This window comes from Phalaenopsis equestris, unplaced genomic scaffold (assembly GCF_001263595.1).
Source record: "Phalaenopsis equestris unplaced genomic scaffold, ASM126359v1 Scaffold000522, whole genome shotgun sequence".
Taxonomy (NCBI): Eukaryota; Viridiplantae; Streptophyta; class Magnoliopsida; order Asparagales; family Orchidaceae; genus Phalaenopsis; species Phalaenopsis equestris.
Window position 1 is genome coordinate 946,333 of NW_018164962.1, and position 6,337 is coordinate 952,669.

General features: G+C 33.2%; 1 protein-coding gene across 1 annotated transcript in view; it reads left to right on the plus strand.

Moving 5' to 3' along the window:
* LOC110028676 (berberine bridge enzyme-like 22) overlaps positions 1-6,337 on the plus strand; it is a 22,034-nt gene that overhangs the window by 13,891 nt on the left and 1,806 nt on the right. The gene's annotated exons all lie outside the window — the stretch shown is intronic.

The following is a 6,337-nucleotide window of genomic DNA, read 5'->3' on the forward strand; positions in this document are numbered from 1 at the left end:
TATATATATATATTTTTTTTTTTTTTTTTTTTTTTGAATAATGAAATTGATGCATTTGTACATGTCACTATCAAATCATTGCCAATTTGATAAAAGTGAAATCTATGAGCTGATTTTATTGTTACTTTGGTTGAAAATTTGATGAAAGAAGCTTTATTTTTGTAAGTAGTAATGGTTGGTGTCCTATGAGTGTAATTAATTCTTTTTTAAAGCTAATTAAGGGGAAATATTATAGCTTAAATATAGGGACTGGATGAAAAAGTGAACATTTATAAAACTCGATTTTTAGGATCAGGTTTATTTTTATTAAAGGTTTTACTAATTTTAAGCAATTATGCTGATTATGCTTTGGGTTTTCAATATAGCTACACAAAACCCTTCAAGAGATTTTTTTTTTTTTCATTTTATTTTGCAAGTGGAAAGTCAATCATTAATCTAATCATTCTCGCCTCCACAAACATTAGATGTGATGAACTTGATACATCGAAATATGTTCTTAGAAGAAAATATTTCATATGATATAAGAGTTGTCACTGCATCCTCCATTTTGAAATCTATTTTTTCATTTACAAAATGAAAATTTACTTTGAAATATAATTTGTCAGTTCCAAAATGAAAATTCACTTCAAAATCTAATTTGCATTGTCAAAATGGGAATTGCGGCAATGCAAATTAAATTTTGAAGTAAATTTTATTTCGGAACTAACAAATTAGATTTTAAAGATAATTTCAATTTTGAGAATGACAACTAGACTTCACATTGGAAGAAACAGTGACTAATTTGACATCACATGAACTATTTTCTCTTAAGAAAATATTTCGAGACGTGTAGTTAATCACATAAGGGGTTGTAAGGATGAGAATACTTTGTTCTATCTTTGGTTTTACATCTGGAAATAAAACACAAAACAATATGCCCGTGATAGGTTTGGAGTAGTTATGACTGTAGATAATAATAGAAAGAGGTGTCTTTAATGATATTCGACATGTCTAATATCAGTATGATTTAAATCGATCAGATTTTGATCTGACCGAAACTAGGTTCAAAAGAAATTAGATCCAAGATTAATTTTTGAGCGATTGTTATTGTTCTTGCTAAATTTATAGATCTGTCCTACATGCGAAATTAGATCAAGGAACAATCTTACTAAATTTTGATATGACACGGCATGGACGAAGTTTAAAGTGACCAATCCATCAAAGAGGACTCTCCCCAATCCAGATAACTGTCCATTAATGTTGTTATGACTGTCGAAAATTGATAAGCGGCGGACATCGATACAAATTTTACTTCTATTAATAATCAAAATTAACCCCCGATGAATAGTGGACGGACGGCCACGACGTCAAGATAGAGATATTTTAAATCATTGTTATGCCCTTTCCATAAATATTTTATTAATTTCCGTCATTTTTAATATGGTTGAGAGTAGGAATAGTTTCTTAACTTATTCATGGACATGGATACGATTGGATGGCTATTGAGAACAGTTCATTGATGAGTAGTGGGAATAGACGTTAAAAGTGCTTTTTGTATTGGAAGATTTACTTAACACTTAAATCTTATGGTCTCTTTTTTTTTTTTTTTTGACTTAAATCTTATGCATGGTCATGTCCGTCTCCTATTTTTAATTTTTGCATGTGTCATCTTATGTCAGTATGAAAAAGTATATTTCATTTTTTTTTTAAGTTAGTATAGTGATATTTTTTAAATGATAATTTTTTTGAATGGTTTAAAAATAAAAAATATATATATTTAGGGGTTAAATATGTAAATACAAAAGGGTTGGGTGGTTTGTTTGTAAATTTCTCTTTTTAATTTTGTTCAATTTTTATTAAATATACTTTTGTATAGGTAAATTTACACTACTATCACCAAATTCTTTTGACTTTATATTTCTAACACCTAAAAATTGATATTTATTTTTTTTAGGGTATGTATATGTATATTTACATTTATATTTATATATTATATATGTATGTTTATATATGTTTGTATGTATGTAAGTCTGTTTATATGTGTGCGTGTGTTGGATCAAGATCTGTCCTATAGACTATGCCCAATGTATAGAGTGTGAAATTCGAGCGAAAGAGAATGAGAGAGAGATGAATGAAGAGATTTTGCTCTGTCCAGGGACAAATAGGAGTGTTCATCGCTCATTGGCCTTTTTATTCCACTAAACTTGAGGGTTACAAGTGACCCAAAAAAAAGGAGAGTTCCCTTTACGTGGGGTTTGAAGGTCTTCTTTACATATAACAAGGGTCCTCTAGTTATGGAATTAAAAATGAGGAAAAAGTAAGATTACAAACATGTCATTCTTTTATGGAGGCTAGTAATTTCCTATGATAATATATATATATATATATATGTGTGTGTGTGTGTGTGTGTGTGTGGTGTACCCTGGCTTGTTGGTTGACATCCACAATATAAGATTACTCAAGTCGGGGGCTCAAATTTCCTCTGGCGCGCTTGGCCTTAAGGAGCTCATACTCGAATTGTTAGGCGCATTAAAGGTGATTGTAGGCTTATGTAATAGCATCTGGTCATTTATATAATATATATATAGTCCCCTCTACACATACATATAATTGTTTTTTTTTTAAAGGAACTAGTATTTTGGGCAAGCGTGTCATTTTGTCCCCTAAATAACGATCCCCCTTATGTGCTAAATCGACCCAACTGTTGATTCAAACCTGGGGTAGAGTGGACTACACCGGAGTTGCTTTCCAACAGGCCAAGGTTGCACACTATATATATATATGAATTATGAAATAGATGCATTTGTACATGTGAATCAAGTCATTGTCAATTTTCTAAAACTGAAAAATATGGGGTTATTTTTTTGAGAATTTGGATATTTGAGTTAGAATCTGAAAATTGATCAAAGAGAGCACTATTTTGGTAAATAGTAATGGTTGGTTGCTATGAATGTAATTATTTATTTTTTAAAACTAATTAAGAGGGAATATTATAGCTTACATGCAGGGACTTGATGATAAAATAATCATTTATAAAACTCGAATTTAGGATCAGTTTTATTTTTATTAAAGGTTTTATTAATTTTAACAATTTTGTTGATTATGATTTTGGGTTTTCATGCTCAGATCTTATTCTGTTGCTTGGAATTAAAAATTAGCTTTAAGAAAATAGATTTGTTAAAATAACTACTCGATTGTAATTATTTAGATTTTAAAATAGATTTAAATTTTCACAAATAATATCGCCTGGCTCATTGGTGCGGCCTCTGGCGTAAGTCCCTCGGGTCGAGGGTTCGAATCCCGTGGTGCGAGCTCTTGAGTCAGGAGCGGGCATACCAGGGTTTTCAATTCTTTGGGGGGGAACGATATTTGGTGCCCACTAGACCAAATAATCATTTCACCTTTTAAAATTAAAAATAAAAAAAAGGTCAAAGATAACAATAACATTTAATTTAAACTAATGATTTTTTTTAAATTGAAACAGCCAAATGCGACCTGGTTTCTCTAGTGATTTTTATTTAAAAAAGAAAATTTAATTCGAAAATCTTATAAGTGCTATAGAAATTATCATTTTTCATTATTTAGGTTTTTCCTAATTATAAATGCATTTTTGTATTATTGAACTTCTTGGCGGGGTTCGCATAATTTTGATTGATGCTTTTAATGTTATGAATAATCCATTGGAGAATGTTGTACGGTCTAATTCTATATTATGTTGTAATCAAATATGTCTCAAGAAACATCCATATTTTTAAAAGTTTTAAGAAAATCTCATTTTTTTAATTTAAAACTGAAACATATTAGAAGTATCCACTTTCTCAAGAAGTCATATTGTCTGTAGGGCAAGATCATAAGTAAGACACCATTGGTCAATCCAAACTTCCTCCTTATAATGACCGGAGTTGAAAAGACCAAGCTCCCACTTAGCTAGTTCGATCCTCCTCTTAACTTAGACTGGATTTCACGTGATCAACTATTTTTTGAATATTTAAATCATCAAAACCTAATTAAACTATAAGATAAGCATTCCAATCAATTTCCTAATTATTATCTTGTTGAATGTAAATTTCAACGAAATGAGTTTATCCTAAAATTAAAAAGACTTGAAAATATTAAATTAAAAATATAAAATATTGAAACAAAATGTACCCTTTAAAGGCTAAAATTAAAACTCATATGCCCTCCGTGATTGTTTATCGAATGTAGCAAATATAACATTAACCTAAGCCCACAAAGAGACAATATCATAATAAATGTATGACTAAGGACCTGTTTGGGCCAGCTTATTCGATGTTGTGCGTTTTGAAAACAACTGGTGAGGTATTTGGTTGTTGCAGCATTGCAGCTTATCCTAATAGTTCATTAATTTGCTTTAAACAAAATTGTGGGTTCGACCCAGCGACCCACATTTCTTCGTGTATATATTACCCCGCTGCTCCTGTTAAACCCGTGGATCGCTCTCTCGCGTCTCTTCTGCCTTAGGAACAACTCTGCCTCTCTTGATCGCTCTCGCGAACCCTCAGTACCTCTCTCTCTCTCTCTCTCTCTCTCTCTCTCTCTCTCTCTCTCTCTCTCTCTCTCTCTCTCTCTCTCTCTCTCTCTCTCTCTCGCTCTCTCTCTCTCTCTCTCTCTCCTCTCTTTGGTGGTTGTCTTTCTTGTCTGTCTTTCCTCTGATCTTTGGTTATTGTGCTATATATGTAATCCATGTGCTCATTTTTTATGGAATGACTTTCTCTTTGTGATTTTTGGCTTTTTCGTTATGAGAAGTTTGTGATATTTGTAATTTGTGACTTTCTGATTTCTCATTTGTGATTTGCGATTTGAATTTTGCAAAGAAAAATGAAAATTGTGGGAGGATGTTTTTAATCTCCAGTAATTTTTAGAGTGAGAATTTGGAGAATAAATGAAAGAGTCTTGATTTGTAGATAACAATGTTTCGGGAGCCCTGTATACAATCAGATGAAATGTTGAATATGGGATGACCCTATATTATTATCTCCACAGATTTTTTAGTGTGAAATTGAAAAATGAATGAAATAGGGTGTTTGATTTGTACATAGCATTGCTTGAGGTGTCGTGCATGTAACTGTCTCAATTGAAATGTACATGCAATTTTTATTGTTAGAAGGTTAAACTAATGTCGAATGTAGCTTAGATGGAGTTATTAAACCACTATTGGAATATTTTAGGATATAATTAGAAGGTTAATGAATGTCGAATTTAACAAGTCTATAGTTGAATCAAACGTCTCGACAGGTGGAGTCCAACGAGCCCAAGATTGCTCAGTTACAACATCGTTTAGGCACACAAATGTCCATCTAGGCCGCCCGATCAAAATGGTTCATCTTTCTGCATTAATTACACCCAGAATATTATAAATAGTGTCCCACTGCTCTCATGATGAGAGAGCTTGAGGCTTGAGAGAAAACTTGAATGTTTGAGAAGAAGCCGAAGTCCAACACTACTTATGACATCATCGACTACCGTCGGCCTCCTTCGACCGCTGCCGATAACCATTAACTATCATCAGTCGGCATCAACCATCGCCTACAACTGTCGACCTTTGTCGGTTGTCATTGAGACCCACCGATAGCCGTCGACCAATGCTGCCAGTCGTCAATCACCACCAGTCACCGTCAGCCACCACCGACAGGACGTCGTCAATCTACGTTTCAACTTGAAAAACCTAGTAACATTTTCCCGTCTATGGACAATATGTCTCTATAATTATCAACCTATAGTGAATTTTTAAAACTATGTTAGGCCGCATGATTTTTTTTTACTTAACTAATTTTTTTATGTAAGAATTTCTGGTGTCATTAATGGTCGTTATTATTCAACTGAATGTGTGTTGAATTCTCGTATGCTAACACGAAAAATCTATTACTCTACACTGAGAATCTTCTAACACTCATCAATAATATTTAAATTTATTGATAACTTAAAAATTCATCAAACTATAAATAAACTATAGTACATAACTTATCAATTTTAACAAATAGTCAACGTTCCCTTCCATTTAAACCCTCTGGGAATTCATGAACCCCAAACCCATAAAACATTAACAACAATGGGGATTAAAGACCACCTCATCCCCCTACTCATTAATCTCCTCTTCCTTCTACCTTCTTCCCACGCCATTAACGTCGGTGAGTCCCCAAATCCCGATGAGTGCAAGTACGTTGAATGCCTCCGCAACCACTCTGTTCCACCCAACCTCTACTTCACACCTCAATCCCATCTCTACAACCATTTCTTCTTCTCCTCCGTCCGCAATCGCCGCCCCCTCCTAAACTCATCAAAACCACTTCTCCTCTTTCTCCCCACCATCGACAACCACGTCCAAGCCGCCGCTCTC